This window comes from Triturus cristatus, chromosome 6 (assembly GCF_964204655.1).
Source record: "Triturus cristatus chromosome 6, aTriCri1.1, whole genome shotgun sequence".
Lineage (NCBI taxonomy): Eukaryota > Metazoa > Chordata > Amphibia > Caudata > Salamandridae > Triturus > Triturus cristatus.
The window spans coordinates 192,452,427-192,472,381 of record NC_140589.1 but is presented as its reverse complement, the minus strand read 5'-3'; the positions used below and the strand labels follow the sequence as shown (position 1 = coordinate 192,472,381).

General features: G+C 41.2%; 1 long non-coding RNA gene across 1 annotated transcript in view; it reads right to left on the bottom strand.

The window, feature by feature from the left end:
* LOC146816619 (uncharacterized) overlaps positions 1-19,955 on the bottom strand; it is a 56,110-nt gene that overhangs the window by 22,044 nt on the left and 14,111 nt on the right. The window contains exon 3 of the long non-coding RNA XR_014962471.1: positions 19,699-19,814. This is a non-coding gene — a long non-coding RNA (uncharacterized LOC146816619). The remainder of the gene's footprint in view (positions 1-19,698; positions 19,815-19,955) is intronic.

Below are 19,955 nucleotides of genomic sequence, written 5' to 3'. Positions count from 1 at the left end.
TTTATAATGTGATGTTCATGAACTTTGATGGTATAATACTGAATAAAGTTTTTGCACTCTGGAATCTGGCTTCATCCCAACAAATACTGATCCGCATCTGTTCCATATAATCCTCATCACATTTCATATTGTCAATTTGGGAATTCCCACATCATGTAGATTACTCCTTCAGGAGTGGTCTTAAGAGTCTTCATTCTTTGCTTTTGTTTTCCTATGTTATGTTTCATTGTGTAGTTTACTTTGGCCTTAATTGTCATCTTCAATGTCAGAGATGTAGCACTCAGCCATATCTAAGCATGTGTGCTTCTTATCAAGACATTTTGTTGTGTCATTGATATGCTGTAATAGCGATTATATTTTAGTATCTATTGCTGTCAGACTAACGTTCCTACCCAGTAATAGTGTGCAGATGTCTGCACCCTTTCCAGATTCAGTGACCTGCACCATTCCTGGGGCGCCATCATGCTCGCTCTCATGATCCTGCAATTGAGGGCCTTTCTTACCCCTTTCAAATGTCAGCCTAGGCTATTTGCCACCATGTTTACCCATTGTCGAGATGTGGGGATAGTATGGGGTGAGTAATACCTCTATTATCGCAGAGTACACCAGTGGAGGTTAGACTCACAGAGAGGTCAGGATCTTTGCCAATACCTTCTCCTCACAGTGTCGCTGTTCTCCTATTTAATGTTTGGGGGCGGGGGTGCACAACCGAATGGTTATGTGCATTTGTTGTGGGTCTGTGCATATATACAGCGCATGTCTGCTGCCATTTTTGGCTTCCTTTACATGACCAGCAGCAAAAATATCCCACACAACCAGCTCCATCTCAGGTGCCAGTCACCGTCAGCTCAGTGACATCCACTCAATTCCCAACAAGGGACAAGATTTTCCAATCTTCACATTTCGAGAGATCACTGACTTTCAAACCGGTAGTATCCAAGCACGGTTTCCACTCTGTCGATGAGTGCATGGCCTGTTCCCAAACTGCCAGCCAGTAGCTATTATCTTCTAATTTGCTTCACAAGTTTCTGCCATTTTGATTTCTAGTTCCACTCCTACACACAGGGCAACATTTGTCAGTCGTTAGGGCATGGGTTTACTCTTTTGTGGGTGGGTACATTCCCCTCCTTAAACTCCTCCCAAATCCCTCTCTTAATTCCTCTTTACTTCTCCCTGAACCCCTCCCACTTATAACTAAATATGTTCCTTTTTCCAGCTACTCACCTGGTCCCTCCCACATGTGTGAGGATCTCCGCATAGAAAAGATAGGAGGGGCCGAGATGGATATTTACACTCGTAGATTTGTTCATAGAATTTTGTAGCATTTTAGTAGCACTATTGTAGTACTACTAAACATAGGCCCCAACATTATTTATTATTTTACTTGTCTGGGAACTAAAGTTATTTAAAGCAAATTAGATTCTACTTTGATTTGCATTTACAAAGTATTCATGGAAAGAAAATTAAATATTCACTTAAAAAAAGAAAAAAAGAACTTATACGATTAAAGGACAATGAATGTGAAAGTATTCTGGAATGTAAACAGTTATTTGTATTTGATAAGTTGTTTTCCTACTGTGAAACATTTTCGTTAAGATATTTGCTTTTACATCTAGAGAGCATCAGTGGAAACCATTATTTAGATTGCATGGCTGTTATTTTGTGAACAAATTCTTATACCTTTCCATCATAACATTGCATCTTGGGCTTATACAAAACAACATTACGTTATGACCACCGGCTGCTTTTGGATCTGCCAATGGGTACCATACGTTGTTTTAATTATCTTATGTATGACACTGATGTAAACTACCTTTAGTGTTTTCATTCTTCTGTCTTGGTCTTGAGCATTTTATGAAATTATGTTTGGTTCATTTACATATTGCAAAAACTAACCCTTTCACTTAAAGGTTTCACATGAACAAGCATGTCTCAACTATTCTGCTATTAGAAATGCATCACTACAAACATATCTATGAAATATCATGTATCATTACGTTCAATTGACTCTGTTCAATCCTAAATTTCCTAGGAAAGCCCCTTGACATCGGTGTGCTAATAAATTCTGCTGTCCCCAATATCATCACCTCCATAGTGCTTGGACACTGCTTTGAATATGATGATTCCGCACTGCTGAAGCTGAATTGGCTGTTTAATGAAAGCCTAAGGTTAATATGAACACCCATGGATAATCTCAGTTTACTTATAAGTCATTAACAGAACATACATATGTATAATTTTATCAGTGTAAAACTGGTACAAACAAGAATTCAAATATTGAAACCCAAATTTGCTAATATTTATGCAGGGTAGCACTGTACAAAAGATAATCAGATCTCTGATTGGAATTCAGACCAAAGTTTCAAGACAGCTTCTGAAATGACCACAATAATTGAGTCCAAATATAATTCAGGTTGCCCGATTGTAAACTTCCTGTAGTTTTTTTCTGTAGAGCAGAGTGACATATTGCAATAAGTGGATTATTGATTGGTATGCATGGTAGTTCACCACAAGTAATAATATCACTATTCTTGTTAGGTCCAGAAAAGGTTTCAGTAATTAAAACCTGAGAACAACCCCTGGTAGTTATGTCACAGAGCAAACAGGTTTAACTTAAACAAATTTGTAAGGCATACAGAAGTGTCAAAGCAGTTAAAAAGTCAAAAACACATCACAATAAAAATTCCACTCCAAAAAAGTAGAGACTAATTTAATAAACAAAAGAACAAAAAAATGACAAAAATCTAATAAGGAGAACTGGATATATCCATTTTTTAAATTTCAACTAAACTTAGGGCCAAAAAGTGTTAAAGGGCACCCATGGTAACCTGTTTGAGCTGGACTGGTACCCTGGCACGATTTAAGACCAACTGAAATGAAGGGCAAGTCAGATTCGGAAACCGTATTTGGACCGGATTTGGCCTGGTTGAACGTTTTACTTTGGATTTATGGGCTAATTTAGATTCCCGTTGTGGTTAATCAAGTTAATCAAATTTCTGGTAACAACCCTGATGGCCATCCTGCCAGAGGAACAGAAACACCTAACCACACCCAAGGCCATTGTCCTTTTCTAAGAACACCACATTGGTGAACTATTCAGCTACCAAGCGACTGTTCTAGCTAATGTAACGCAGCCTCCAGAAGCTTTAGGTAGGAAAAAGGTAATTTGCAAAAAGTACCTTTCCTTAATAGTTATTGCAAACTTAGGTGCTTATTTGTGGGAAAGTAATGCAGCACAGTGCCGCAAGTTATTTTTCTGTGCCACACTATGTTAATTTCCAGGCACAAAGATGCACCTTATTTACAGCAACAAGTCAAATCTCTGTCACTTTCCCCATGCTGGTGCACAAACTGCTGCCATGCGCAGATGCAGGCCCCTTACACCATGGTGTAAGGATGCCTGAGTAGTGGGGAGATTGTTTTTGTGCAGGAAAGGGCACCTTCCTGCATAATAACAATCACTTGAGGTGATTTCCTATTCCACTGTGTGCTGTAGAATGCAGCATGCATTGAAAGAGGGAAAAGTTAGGAGAAATACAAAAAATTCTCCTCTCTGCACCTCTCTAAGCCACCTCTGGGGGTGGCGTAGCATTCTGATGCATTTCCAGGTTTACGATTGCTCGCAAATCTGGAAATGCATCTGTGGACATGGGAGTTGCAGGAGAACATTCACAGCAACACCCATGTCACGCCCCTAACATGCAACTTGTTGCGTGAAATAGGGCCATATTTACACAAAAAGCCATGCAGAGTGGCATTACGTGTGCTTGTAAATTTCACACAGCAGGTTGTGACTCACTGATGGTGCAAGGGGCTCATAAATAAGCCCCTCAATGTTTCCATTGAATTGTATTCAAAATAACTATTACAAATTTGAATTATATTCCTAACTGTTTCCTAAGCAAAATTAGCATTATTAAATGTAATATTGTAGCCCAGTACTTTTCTATGGAACAACCAGCCCTGCTACAGTGAAAATAGCTTTTGAGACTTCTTATCTACACGAACATGTGCAACAAGTATTAAAGTCCTACTTTTAAATAGCATTCACCCTGCCTTAGGGGTTATCTGCCCTACATAGGGCAGAAATATTCATATTTAAAAGGAACTTCTTTACTTGTTAACTGCAATGGGTAGCAGAATGGTGCTACAGTTCACTAGTGAAATTTACACTACAGGCCCTGGATGAACTTTGTAGTATATATGAGAGAATTAAAGGTAGGTTAAATATGCCTACTAGTACTATAGCAAACGTCAAAATGTTTTATGGTTCAGAGCACATGCACTGGTGCCTTGTTAGCAGAGTCACAATGCAGAGAGAAGCTTTTCCTTCCTTTGTCAAGGCTACCTGCCAGTATCCGGAGGTAAGATCAAATGTCCTGAGATACGTGGTAGTCCCCAAATGGTTGTTGAGCTCATTTTCTCTGGCAATTGGGTGTGCATCAGTCTTGGTGATGGCATTCATTCCTCTGTAGTTCAAGCAGAATCTGAGTTCTGGGATCCCTATTTTTGGGCTGGCCGTGAGCACCAACACCGCTGGGCTGGCCCATGGACTACTAGATGACTCAATCACCCCAAGGACAAAGTTTTGGCAATGACTGCCTGACTCCTGGCCCTTACTTCATTTGGCAACCCAGAGATTTTGGGTTTTTACAGGTAAGCTGCCACCAGTGTCAATGGCATGCAAACAGCACTGGATCAGTACAGGTGTCACTGAAAATAGGCCAGCAAACTTCCCTAGCAACTGGCAAGTCTCTACTGCTGTTCTGTCAATTGTAGGGGAAAACACTACTCCCTCCATTGAATCATCCTTGGTTTTGTGAGATAGGAGCTCTGGAAGAGATTCACTCCCCTTCCTCTCCTCCATCTGTGACTATAAGCATGGCAATGTCTGCCCTGTCAGAGTGAGGCTTCAGACGGTTTACATGGATCACCCTGTTGAATTTTTGGGGGTACCAAGGTGCACAAGGTAGGTGACCTCTCCAGTACTGTAAGTGGCCAAGTCAATTTGTACAGGGGAGTCCTGGGAGCCAAAGCTCCTCCACCCACCCATTGGTATTCCACTAAGGTTGCTTTATGGTAATACCACTGCATAATAAGCTCCAAGCTGAGCTCCAAGTTTTTGGTATCCCATTTCCTATCCTCAGACACGTGGGAATGCAACCCTAACACATAGACCACAATGTCCTGCTTTTGTTCCTTGAGAAGTTTCTACCACCCATTTTGGACAAGCTATAAGGGGCCCTGACAGTGTGCTCACATGAAAGGTCAAAGTGGTGAAAGACATTCCCTTTTCTGGTACCTCCTCGTAGAAAAATAAAAGGCATGGGAGAGTACTTCCTTTAGAGTTTCTCGGAAAACCCCATATTCATACCTTTTACGGTCTTGTTGAATCTCTCCACAAGCCCATTGGTGTGGGGGTGAAAAGGAGTGTTGAACTTATCTGTCATCTCACACTCATCCTGCACAGGCTTAAAGTAGGCAGACATGAAGTTAGTCTACCCATCTGATTTTACGTCTTTTGCGAATCCTACTCTGGTAAAGATACTAAGCAGGGCACCTGACGGCGTGATTCACCACCAAAATGAACCTGTCCTCTAAGGCTGTTTTGGAGTCTAGGGGCCTGACAGTGTCAATCCCCACCCTCTCAAAAGGCATCCCCACCAGAAGTAGTGGGATCAAGGGAGCCTTGTGTCTTTCCACTGGCTTGAAAGGTAGAGCAGGAGCAATATAACTCCTTCACCTTTTTTACAGCATCTGGGGCAAGTAAAAGTGGCTGACCAACCTGTTCCAGATTTTGGTCTGCCCCAAATGCACATCCAAGGGGATTTTGTAGAGTAAGTATAAGAGGAATGTTAGGTAACACTGGGGGACTACTAATCTTCTGGTTGCCCAGGTTTTGTGTCTGTCACCTCACTATACCGGACACCCTCATCCCAGTAACTCTTATGGGTTCGACTGCTACCCTCATGCTCCTGAACTTCAGGTTGGTGCCGAAGGTCTTCAAGAGTTGGGCACTCTTTTGGACTGCAAGATTTATCTGTAGAGGGTCCTTCTGTCCCATGCAATTCAGAGAGTTCTGGCAGGTGTCTGAGAAGCTCATCTTACCCAATAAGCTTGAGTTTCTTCCCCTGGGTTCAGATTCCATCTGGGGAGTGGGAAGTTTTAAGGCTGGTTTCCCACATCTATTGCCCTTTGTGAGAAATTGGGTCGTTGGCTGACTGGGATGTGAGCCCTGGTCCACCAATGCCAAGCATCTCTTGCAGGGTGAATCACAAATAATCACCAAATTAACCTGTGGTTAACCTTGGGTAGCTCATCACAAAAAGCAGTCAGGCTTAACTTAGAGGCAATGAATTTATCAGCACACATTCAGTAATAAAGTGAAAACTAAACACAAGAAAAATCCCACACCAAATTAGAAAAAAAGAGCACATTTTAACAAATAATTTGACATGAAAACAATAAAAATCCAATCAATAGAACCAGAGTTATGTTTTTAAATGTGTCAGTAAAAACTAGTGTCTAAAAGATCAAAGAGTCAACCATGGACATCTAACTGCACAAACTGGGTTAGAGTCCAATATGGCTGACTGCAGTGGAGCACAGTTCCGATACAATAGGGTCTGGTCAGTGCTTACCTTCTGACTTAAAAGAATATTTATTTTGAACAGTTCAGTGGGGCAAGGCTGCAGTCAGTGTTTCAGGAGGGAGCATTGTCATCTCAAGCAGCATAAGACAGTAGGGTGAAGCCGAAGACAGTTCACAGATGTTGAATACCCTTTTAGAAAAGGACTGCTAAAAAGGCGATGCTGCTGCGGACAAGAACATAGAGGGAGCAGCCGCAAAGTCAGGCAGACCTGTGATGCACCTTGGACAGATCGACGAGCAAGTTTAGCCAAAAATTCCCAAGTTTGGGATTTTGGCTATCTGGCAACCTTTAGGCTTTAGCACCACAACCAAGCATCCAGGACTGGCGGTACACCACATGGTAATTCAGGACTCACTCACGCTGGGCCCAGGTGTGGATTCCCATTGTAGGAGTTATTTCTGTCACTGTGACTCTGAACAGGAGCTGAGCAAACAAGCCCTATGAGTGACTTTCATAGTCCTGAGTTCAAGTGAAGATGCAGGGTTCAAACAGTAGGCCTGGCCCCTGAGGGTTCAAGGCATGCTCCAGGCAGCGAAGTACTCCTTACAGGTAAAATAGAGCAGTCTTTCAGAGTGCACAGTATGTCACAGTAGCAGTCAGTCCTCTGAGAGTTCTTCCACAGGTCCATAATGTGAACTGAAGAGTGTGTTTGAGGTCCCTACTTTTAAATTCGGTGCTTCCTTTGAAGTTGGGACAAGTTTCTAGAGGTTTCTGTTTGAAGTGCTTGGAATTTCCTAACACTACTACCCTGCCTGCAAGCTGGCTGCAGAGACATTGTGGAGGTGACAAGCCCTTTGTGTGAATTCAGAGCACAGCCTATTCAGTTGCAAGTGGGGTTGAGCCGAGCTCTGCCCCCTATACCTGACAGCAGATTGCCCCTTATGGCACACCTAATCCCTCTATTGTGTGACTTTCTGGGAGCAATTCACAAAGGTTGTCAGTTACACACCCAGTCATGTGACCCAAGAGAGGCTGCAGGCATCAAATGCATAAGGCCAGGGAAATAGCAACTTTCTAAAAGTGGCATTTTCAAAATTGTACTTTAAAATCCTACTTTACCATTAAATAGGATGTTTCATTACGATTCCATAGATACTAAGTATGAACTGCTTACATTGTCCCACTCAAATGTTAGCACTTATTAAATGTAATAAGGCAACCCAATGTTATCCTATGGTAATGTAGGCATCATAGTAGTGAAAAACTGATAAGAGTTTTTCCACTACCAGGACATGTAAACTTAAAAGTACTTATCCAGCCTTTTAATTACAATGTACCCTGCCCCATAGGCCACTGAGGGCCTTTCCTTAGGGGTGTCTTATATGCAATGAAAGGGGGCTTGGGAAGGAGGTTATATTGCCAAGTTGAACTAGCAGTTTAAAACCTCATTCAGGCTGCAATGGCAGATCCGAGCATATTTTACGGCACTACGTAAGTGAATGGCACAGTATGGGCTGAAGACTATGTAGTTGCATTTAATTTACAAATCCTAGGTATATGGTATACCACTCTACATGTGACTAATAAGTAAATCAAATTTGCCAATCAGGTGTAAACCCATTTAGCCATGTTTAGTAGAGTAAGAACAAGCACTTTAGCACTGGTTAGCAGCTTACCAGCAAACTTTAAGCCATGTTCTTTAGCATAATGGCGTCTCTCAGGTGACTCTGCAGCCCCATCCAAGTGATTTTTCTCCCTGCTCCCATGCTATCAGGGGAGTTTACATTGTGGAAAATAACCTTCATAAATAAAGTCTTAGTGTATGTATCCACTCATTAATGGGGCCAAGTAGTATGCCTCGATATCATGCAGCGATATCCCACCATTGTAGTGATTGCGCTATAAGCTGTTTAGCGCTGTTCTGAGGTGTCCACCCTGCTATAGCAATGATCGTACCTCTCCAGCAAGGTTAGTGTACACTGTCCTAGGGAGTGGGTGATACGTTTTTTGGAGGGCATACATAAGTTGGGGTAAAGTGATTTTTTTTAAAATGGCAGCCTGTTCTAGTAAGGTAAGGGACAGGTCCTCACATCGCTCGACCTCTCCCTTAAAATTAGATAATACCCTCCCAATGTTGCAGAGGGGACACACATGACCCTGAGGTGTCATAAGGATGCCAAGATACTGAAAGCCCTCAGTGGTCACCCTCAAGTTCCCCCGCAAGGCAGGCCAGTCGTGTACATGCCCCGGACAGCATAGTATGGATTTGTGCCAGTTGATCTTATATCTAGAGTGTCTCCCGTATTCTTCCAGTATGTGAAAGAGGACAGGGATAGTTATCACATGCTTCGTCACACATAGGAGATTATCATCAGCCTACAGAGAGACATTTACTTCTTCTACATCCTCAGGAGTGATTCAGAGTCCCTTAATCCTGGGTGTTGTCAGATGGCACACGCAAAGGATTTCATAGTAAGCGCAAAGAGGAGAGGGGACAATGGACATCCCTGTCTGGTCACCCTATGCACTGGGAATCTCGATGGCAACCTCCTGTTGAACTTCACTGCTGCTATTGGTTCACTATACAATAACGCTATCCATTTCCGAAATTTCGTCCCAAATCCAAATTTGATTAAAGTACATTCTAGAAAAGGCAAGTGCACCACATCAAATGCCTTTTATTTTGGCCTATTCTTGTTAGGTCCAGTAAAGGTTTCAATAATTTAATCCTAAACTCAACCCCTAGTAGCTATATCACAGAGCGGACAGGCTTTTTAAAATTTTGTTTATTGAAGTCATGTAAAGTCATTCGAAACACCTGGTTAAAAAAATACCAGTTTAAAGAAGCAGATTCTGCTGAAATAAAAGAAATTATGACATACAGCACCCATGAACCTTTGTAACATATATGCTCTGCACACCTGCACAGTTTCGTTAAGGGCCAATTATGGAGCAACTGATGAGGCTCTAAACCTAGACAATATGCTATGGATAAGGATGTAAGGTACTGTTGAGTTTCCTTCCAGGCTGCATACATTCAACAGACTTGTTTGCAAAATTGGATATGCCAGCCAGCTCCCTACAGAAAAGAAATCAATAGGAACAAGATCCCCCCTCCAAGCACCATATTTCTAATGGGTTTCTTACAGAAATGGGGCTTGCCTCCTGCAGTTAAATGCAGCCAGGAACTCTACCCCAATCTACAGGCATTTACTAGTAGTAAAGTTAGGAGTCCTAACTTTACTACCACTAAATGCCTTTTGTGAATACCAAAAGTAGTGAATTTAGGATTTTATCTCATTTTAGTAGTAGTAAAGTAAGGAGTCCTAACTTTACTACTACTAAACGCCTTCTGTGAATACCAAAAGTAGTACGTTTAGGATTTTATCTCAGATTAGTTCTGTGAATCGGCCCCAATAACAGGATATTCTGTAGCCAAGACTGAACTTATGAACTTAGACACTGAAAAGCAAATGAAATACTGCTACTTTTAACATAATATGCCTGTGGGGTTGCAAATATAATTACGATATCAGACGAATTCTTCTGCGAGTTGTCACCTTTCATAACTAAACATATTTGTAACTGAACAGACTTTTGATGCTTTTGACAGTTACACTGCATCAATATAATAATAATTACGTTTCATACACCTTGAAGTTCCAGACTCAAGCCATTGCAAACCTATTCCAGGGCAAAACTCCGGGTTAGCAGGTAGAAGTCTGAGCATAGTTCAAAACTAAGAAGAGAAAAAACAGGGACTCTTTACCAGAACCAATAAAGTTGGCCACATATATGTACACTAAGCACTGCATTTAAAATGCACACAAAAAACTGAGAACGTTAAAGCTGAGCACACAGAAAACTGAGACAACAGAGACAGGTACTCAGATACAGGCACACAAACAATTCCACATCAACTATTGAGGCACATTCAGACCAGAAGCAGAAATGCAAACACAGGTTCCTCATAGCTAGACTTATAGATGCAACATTGCTGAGACAAGCTCGCGCACTTGGACACCTTTGCAAATGTGCACAAACAGAAAACATTAGCAAGTACCACAGGTGAAACAGCATAACAGACAATTGCACAGACACAACCACTCTTGAAACCTGGAGATCGGTAGACAAGCACACTTGAGATAGACTCAAATTCATGTTTCAAGAGTCTAGCCTATTTTGCATGAGGATGTGTACATAGCAAAGAGTAACCCTCTTGTTATAATTATATTATTGTTGTTGTTTTTTATTATGAGTAACAGTAGTGATACTAATAGTATTACTGATGTTGTTGTAGTATAATATTATTAGTATTACTATTATAATTATTATGATAATAATAATATATTATATTGAGATAATGACTCTCTTTGCTTGATCACCCCACTTTCTTCACATATTTTTATTGCTGATATTTAGACTCTTCTCACTGAGGCACTGTTGTCCAGTGCCCAGTGTATGTGCTCTGATACCTAAAACGTGTGGACATTGGCTAATGCCTGATTGGCCTATTTACTTTTCTATAAGACAGTATGTGGTGCAGAAATACACTCAGGGCTTAAAAAGTGAAAAGTCATCTGTGGACTGCAGCACTTATTTTGCCATCCACTTGTGTGACAAAGGAAAACACAGATTCACGTCTACTATTGTAACCTGCTGCATTGTAAAACCTGCAGTGCCACCTGTTAAATTAACCCATTTAAAAGGTGGAAGCCTCCTTTTTAAATGTTAGTAAGTCAACCTGATGTAATCCTTGTAGCCCACAAGGTATTATGCATGGTATTTAAGACTGAGGCATATAGAAAATTAATTATATCATGGCCCTACAGTGAAAAGGCCCTAAAAGCTATTTTCACTGTGGCAGGTCTAGATGTACTATGTAGAAAACTAGAGTACAGAATACAATTCTGATACTACTATCTGGATAACGGGACAAGCAAGAAAATCCAATTTAATGATGAAGTCAGATTTCTTATTAAATACTGAAGAAAATTAACTTTTAGAAAGTTTTAGGAACGTTTCTGTCAGAAGGCATAGCCTTAGCACTAGCATTAGGAATTAGTATAAGCCTCTACCAGCTGGCAGCATGTACTCAAGTTGGGAAATAGGTGTGAAATAGGTGTGAAATGCCTCCCAGGAGCAAACAATAGGCTGACCAGAGTGAGAAGTTATGACTCCTCTGAACTCCAAAGAATGTTCAGAGGGTGGGCTGTGGGTATCCTTTTGACCCACACTGTTAGACCTGTCAGCCTTGCTTCATTTTTTCCACCCTCTTTTTCGTTGGCCTTAGGTCTCCGAGCGCCTTCCCATTGCTAATCAATGCTAAGGGGCAGGTGCTCTCTTCTTCCAACATGGCTGCCACAGGCCCCTGCTACTGCAGAGTGGTCTTTTTAGTAGCGCCCTAGTTGCCAGGAGCTGGCTGGGACCCTTGCAACACCAGCCCGCCTTTTTCTCCGATAGTTAGAATAGGGAAGCTCCTGGAACATTCCAGAACAGGGGAGGGGTCTGCATTTTGCCGCCTGAGAGTGTGGTCACCTGACCTGGGCATGTATAAGGGAAGGAGAGAAACTTTTTAGTCAGTTGGGGCATCACTGACCTGGGGGAACCTACGCAGGAGACTTAGGCGGTAGGGCCTAGTAAGGAACCTATACCACTGGGAGTGACAGGGCTTAGGTGCTGCCTTCCAAGCTGAGTGAGGAACACTGGACTAGCCCACTGATCTGGCCCGGCGGGAGGGGAACCCAGGGACCATCTGCAGTGACCTACTGAGACTATCCTGCCTTCAGCCACAAACTCAACCCCCCCCTCAAGAAATCCCCTACCAAGGGCGCAGGAACCAACACTCGCCGAGAAGACCCTCTAACTGCCCACAGGACTACTGGGGGATCAACCAGGTATTGGCGCTGTGTCACCCCTGCGCTCCCTGACTGCACCTGGGTCCCCTTTGCTGAACTGCCACTGTCGGGTGGCCTGTCCTGCCTTGCCTGAACTGCTAACCTGCCTAAAGTTGAACCATACTGCGCTGCTTCTCAGTCCTCCCCTGCTGTGCCTGGAGAAGCGCTGGACTCCTGCCCAGAACTGCTGTGCCAAGAAAGCGCTGTATTTTCCCCCAAGCGCTGTGTTACCAGCGATATTGCCAGGACTGTTGAACTGTCCCCGAAGCCCCCCCCCTGCCGAGGCGCTGCAGGCGAACTCACCGTCGCAGCCCGGTGCCGCTGTCATCGCCGGGGCCTCTGAGGGGTTCGGGGCTCCGCCATCGCGACCTGGGCACTTCCCCTGACGTGGGCCTCTGCCGCTGTTCATCCCTCGCGGAGGCCCTCGTCAGGAGAGGGCCGCCGGAATCCAGAGTGGGCCGCGCTAGGCCCTGAGGCCGTCATCCCACCTCACGGGACGGGGGCGTCCTCCCGGACTCCGCCCCCGCCGCACACCCATTGGCCCTCGCGACCGTGCCCCCGCAGGCTGCGCTGCCATTGGTGGCTGCGGGCGTGCCTTCATCGAGGCCTGCTGCAATTGGTCCCAGGACCCCAGGAGCTATAGGAGGGCCCGGGACCGGCTCCCTGAGAGCGCGGGGCTCCCCGGCCTAATCCAGACCCGCCGGTGGCCCCACGTAACCCCTGCTGATCCCGGTCACTGCCAGGAAGTCCGCACAGCTGGCGAGAGGGGCTCCAGGGAGAGCGAGCCCCCGATCTGCCTGCAGTACGCTGCAAGGGCCCCGAGGGGGCCGAAGAAAAAGGTAACCCCCGGGGAGGAGGGCGGAAGGCCAGAGGGAGGCCCCGAGATCGCCCCTCCCCTGGGGAAGACTGTAGTTGGGCCCTGTTGGCCCCCAATTGCTGTGGAAGGCATCCTGAACGGGGCCTGAACTTAGTAGAGTTAGCCCCTAGCTGGGGAATAGTTCCTTACAGGCTATTGCCAGGCCCTGATTAGGGAAAAGTTGTTCTTGCCCCAGGAACTGTGGACATTCCGGCCCGGTGCCATGTTGATTCTTGCTTCATGAAATGCTCATCCTTGCCTGATGAGCTGGTTATTTTTGCCTAAGGAAATACTGTTTGAGAGAGCTAATGCTACCCAGGTTAAATGAAATGTTTATTCCTGCCTGGCGAAAGGTTTTATTCTTGCCTAATGAGAAGTTGTCTGATTTATACTGAAATGTTTAGTACTGCAAAAGGAGTTGTTTACTCTTGCAGAGGGAGATGTTGATTAGTTGCCTCCAATGACCCAATGACATGTTTATCCTTGATGAAATGCTTTAATGAAATAGAAATACCGTGATTATTGATTACCCTGATTCTGATCTAGATAAAAGCTATTTGATTTTTACTCAAACTCACTGGTGTGGTGTCAGTCATTGTGTGCGTTTCCTGTCTCGGTGGTTGTGTGTGCTGTATGGCCACTTTACACCTAAGCTTTCGGGTGCCTGCCTGCTCGCGCCAAGCTACCCCCCCCCCGGGGAACTGGTGACCCCAGTTCCTACACACACTATTAAATCCTGCTTAACATGTTTGTTGCTTGCATGTCTGCTTTATGATTGCTTAATGTCCCTTTTTTGTCCAACTAGACTACTGTTTCATACGGGATTTTAGTGTTGGATGTGGGAGGACACTGTGATTTCCCTATGAAATTCCGACACTCACCCCCAGTGCTCAGAGCCCAAGTCTACTGTTGCTGAAGACTTTTGCCATCTTGAAAATGCCCTGGTACATTACATTTTGGGCCTGTTTGTAGTAAGGCAAACAGAAACTACTGAAAAAGTGAGTTGGTTTGCACCCAGGAACTTTCAGCCCATTGGTTAGGGAGTGCCAAAGATTCACTCCTACCATCTATCTGGTGCCAAGCATAAATGTGGCACCCTAAGGCACCTTCATAAAAATACTGCTGGACATGCAAAAGGTATCACGCTGTCATGCTGTCTAAGCATGCTGTATTTGGGATCTGGGACCTGTGAGAAGGACTTGTAGACTTTGGAAGTCATTCCACTTGAAATCCAAGGACTTTGCTGTTTTCCTCCTCCTAACACCCTACAAGACTCTATGTGTTCCTGCAGAAGTCCTGGGGGCTTTGGAAGTGTATTTTTGTGATTGCTTGTGCACCAATAAAGGTTTGAAGCTTTTGGACATATTTTGCTCGAAAAAATCATGGGAACCAACCACAAAAAGTATCTGATTGTAGTTCAATTACATTTAGTTCTGGTTTGTCATGTGTGGACAAGCATCTTTCCTCAGAAAAAGAACAAAGTACTTTTTCCGATTGGGACGTGGAAACTTTTTTTACTTTCCTGCTTCACGGTTCTAGTGGAGTCAATTTACTGGTTGCATCTGAACCGCACTCGGTTGTGCAAATCGCTTCAAGTTTCTGAACTACAGTGATTATTGGCTACCGTTGGCTAATTCTAACATATATGGTTTTCCTTATTTTTGTTGTTTATGTGAAATTTTTATTATTATTGTTTTTTAAAATTATTCTAAATTGGAGTGTGATTTTTAGTGTGATGTGTTTTGACTTTCTAACTGTGTTGATACTTCTAAATGCTTTACACATTTTATCTAAGTAAAGCCTGTCTGCTGTGTGCCACAGCTACCAGGATGTGGCCTCAGGTTTAAATCTTGAAAGCTTTGACTAGCCCTAACAAATCAGGTACTTTATCACTTATAGTAGGTTACCATCCACCCCAACTAATAATGTACCTTTTCACAGTGATCATGTCAACACTGTTTTGTAATCATTACTGGTTTCTTACAATTACCCTGTTAAGTAGCAGGTACAGGAAAATATTTTGTTGTTGTAGATGCATGTGTAAGATAAACATTACACATGCATTTCTGCTGACCATATATTGTACCGCCTTTAAAAGCTATCAATTATTAACTACTATAATGCATGCTTTGAGATATAATGTTCCATATTGCTTGTTACTTATCCAAATTGTAGTTCTACAATTTATATCCTTCTTTGGAATTCTTGCCCAGAAATCACAAAACTGTCATTCAAAATGTACAAGATATTCACACTTTTCTACACAAACCATTCATGAAGAGTAGAAATGAACTGAATAGTGATGACAAGAGAAATTTCATAAATGTATTCCGGATCAAGGAGCAACAGGTAACATTTCTTTTTTGTTTAATAATTTTTTATTAAGTTTTCAAAATAAGAGAAACATTATTAATCGAATGAACACATTATGAATAGAATACAACAATTAATATATAAGAGCAAAACATGAGCAAATAATTCAAAAGAGAAAAAGATAAAAAGAGGTGAAGAAAGAGAGAATGAAAATAACAGGAAAGAAAGAGATAGAGAGGAAAAGAAGAAATGAAAGAAAGAAAAGAAAAAAATGAATAAAAGAAAGTTAGAAATTAAGAGAAAGTAAGCAATTAAGATGCAGGTGCATGTGTAGAAATATAAGAGGTAAATGATAGCAAAAATAGGTTGGATTTATTTTTCTGAGAAAGAGTGAGAGAAGTAACAGTAGCAATTATGTGTTTGTCACAAATATAGTTCCACCAAGTTAATAATGATAATTTAGAGTTATCTTTCCAACAGGTCAGAATCACTTTAAATGCTGGAGAAATAAATAAGTAAACAGCAAAGAAATATGATTAGAAACATCAAAATCAGGTGAGGAGGAAGCTAGAAAAAACATTTTGTATAGATAATGGAATATTCCATTGAAAAATGTTCATACATTTAGACCAAATAGATTGCCAGAACTTCAATACATTAGAAAAATCATAAAGTTGATGAATTAAAGTCCCAGTGGACTCAGAACAAGACCAACATAGGGACGAGGAAGTAGGGGAAAACTTGGATATACAAACAGGGGTAATAAGAGCTCTACTATAAATAAAGTATAGGGATTGAGTAATACGTGCGGCAATAGAGGTTTTAAATAACTTGAGCCATAATTTATCCCAAGAAGAGATAGGAAGTGACAAAGACAAGTCTGCTTCCCAGAGAGATTCTACATTGGATTTAGGTCGTTCAGTAACACGCGATAACAACATCTTATAAATAGAGGCAGCCTTAGGCCTATGTTCCTGAGAAATACTATATAACGGTGAGGGGGAAGTGAGTAAGGGAGAAGCTGAAGGGAAATTGTTGGAAGATAAATAAGACTGCAAAGCTGTTGATATTGAAAGGTATTAATTAACAAATGAATCGGGTAAATTATAATATAATTGTAATTCATGGAAGGGAATCATAGAATTATGCTGGATTAATTGATGAATAAAAAGAATTCCCTTCTCTTTCCAGTGTTTGTAATAAAATGATTTACGTTTATATTTGATAAATATATTATACCAAATAGTGGAGGATAAAATACATTGATATGAATCTAGACCATCGGAAAAAATATTATATAATAATTGTCGGGAGTATTTTAGAATAGGATTATCTGATATGAAGGTGCAATTAGACATATATATTATAGTTCGAAAAGAAAAATCTTTTATACGGAACGCTCAAAAACAATCCAACGAGGGATAGGGATATTAGCAAAATTATAAGTCAAGGCAAAAAATTGACGAATTAAAAATGCAGAATGATAAGATTTAAAGTCAGGAAAACGCACACCATCTTCTGCTTTGGGAACTTTGAGTTTTATAAGAGCAATGCGAGGGTATTTGTTATTCCATAAAAACTTCATACAAATAGAACTAATCTGTGAAAAATATGAAACAGGGATCCGAAAAGGTAACATGGATAATGTATAAAGGACAGGAGGCACAATCATCATTTCAATAGTATCTAATCTAACCCACCATGACAGATGAAGAGGGGACCAAGAAAGAAGGAGTGACTGTATTTTGGTCGTTAGTACATTAAACGTATAACTAATGGTGGAAGATAAGGTAGAGGAAAAACAAATACCAAGGTATTTAATTTTTGTGGGACACCAGGTAAAATTTGTATTATTACACATATATTGATAGCAGATAGAGTTCAAGGGTAAGACTTCTGTTTTAGAAAAGTTCAACTTATATCCAGATATACTGGTATACAACAGAACCTCATCCAAAAAGGGAGGAAGGGAGCTATTAGGATCAGACATATATACCAAAATATCATCAGCGTATGCTGACAATTTAGTTTCTATAGAATTATGTGAAAAACCAGAAATACGTGAATTAACTCGAATACGCTCAAGGAAAGGTTCAAGACATAACACAAATAACAAGGGCGAAAGGGGACAACCTTGGCGTGTACCTCTATATAATGGAAAAGATTTCGAAAAATGGTTATTCACAAAAACACTAGCACGAGGAAAAGAATATAGCAGTTTAACATAAGAAATACAATTTGGACCAAACCCAAACCATTGGAGTGTATTGAACATCAATTGCCAGTTTATGCAATCAAAATCCTTTTCAGCATCTAAGGACAGTGCTGCAAGTGGAGATTTGTACTTTTTCCCAAAGGAGATAACATTAGCGAACATGCGAGCATTGTCTGAAGCCAATCTGCCCTTAAAAAAAACAGCTTGATCAGTCTTAACCAATAGTGGGATAATAGTCTCAAGACTAGAGGCAATTATTTTAACAAATATCTTACAGTCATAATTGATTAATGAAATGGGGTGATAGTTTTTAGAGAGGGAATGATCTTTATCAGGTTAGGGAATCGGGACAATAAAGGCCTCCATAAAGGAACCAGAAGCTTTGGAATCAGCAATAAATGAGTTAAAAAGGGCTAGAAGTTTAGGAGCAAAAATAGAGGAAAAAGTGAAAAAAAATTCAATAGAAAGACCATCAGGACCTGGTGCTTTCCATTTTTTTAAGGATTTGATGGCTCCAGTTATCTCTTGAAGAGTAACCTCTCTTTCTAGTAATTCAAATTCATCAGGAAGCAGAGGGGGTTTAGGGAGGCCGGGAAAAAAGGTGTATACATTTTGATTGGAGGGATTCGTATCATCAGTGTATAATGATTGATAATAATAATGGAATGCATTAGAAATATCTTCATCAGAGGACGCTAAATATTTAGTAGATTGATTAAGAATAGGACCAATATTTTTACGTTCAGATTACCTTTTTAAGTAGTTGGTCAGCTTCTTGCCAGCTTTATTTTGACCTCTGTGATATTTAGACTTAATTTTAAGAAGGACATTACATGCATCAATTGTGGTAAGCTTGTTGAGAGCAGATTTGGCCTTAATTAGTTCATGTAGAACAGAGTAAGATCTAAAAGTAAAGTAATTATGTTCCAGCAGCTTGAGTTGTTGTAGTAGAGTTGTATAGTTGGCCTTAGCGGTTTTCTTCTTTTTTGCTGAGTATGAAATCGTAAAGACACGGAAGGAGGCCTTAAAGGCATCCCAATTATTAGTAATGGAGGTGTCCAAAGAATTGTTAATAGTAACAAATGTGTTAATAAAACTAGTAGCTTCAGTTACAAAAGCAGTGTCTGATAACAAAAAATTATTACGTTTCCAACGACCAAATTTTGGAGAACTCAGGGAAAGGTCAAGTACAGAAAGGACGGGGGCATGATCAGAAATAAAAATAGATCCAATCTCAGAGGATTGAATAGATGGGAGTAAGGGTTTGCTGACCAAAATCTAATCAATTCTAGAACGAGTATGATGAACATTGGGAAAAAAGTAAACTCAAGGGTATCAGGGTTACAGGTCTTCCAAACATCATATAATGAACGAGAGGCAATGGCTGATTGAAATGATTCATGAGATTTATCAGGATTAAATTTACACTTAGATTGTCTATCCGAGAATGGGTCCAACCATGGGTAAAGTCCCCAGCCACAATAATATTTGGGCCATCCATAGAGGAGACTAAAATCTTAATATTATTCCAAAAGTCAGGGTCTGGCTTAACGGGGTCATAAATATTCAATAACACAAGTTCTTTATTTTGTATGACAACCTTAGCCATTACCCAGTGTCCATCACTATCACATTTTGCAGATAAAATTTGTACATGTATCGATTTATGAAATAGTATAGCAACACCACCTTTCCGATTAGAGGCTGGAGAATAAACAACTTGACCCACCCATTGTCTCTTCAATTTAAGTGACTCTATATCATTACAATATGTTTCCTGTATAAACAAAACATGTGAATTCAGTTTAGACAAATAAGAAAGTACCTTTTGTCTTTTGATGGGGTTTCCAAGACCACGAACATTCCACGTGACAACATTACACATAATGGAGGGAGGGGAAGGTAACACATGGATGGAGATGATACACTTCAGGGGAACAGCTGGAAGCAGATAAAGACCACTTATTAGATGAATACAAAAAACAAAATGTATGACAACAACTAACTGCAATAGGCATGTGCATCAAACTACATATTGTCAAAAAGAAAGAATAAACAGAAAAGAATGAAGAAAGAAAAGAG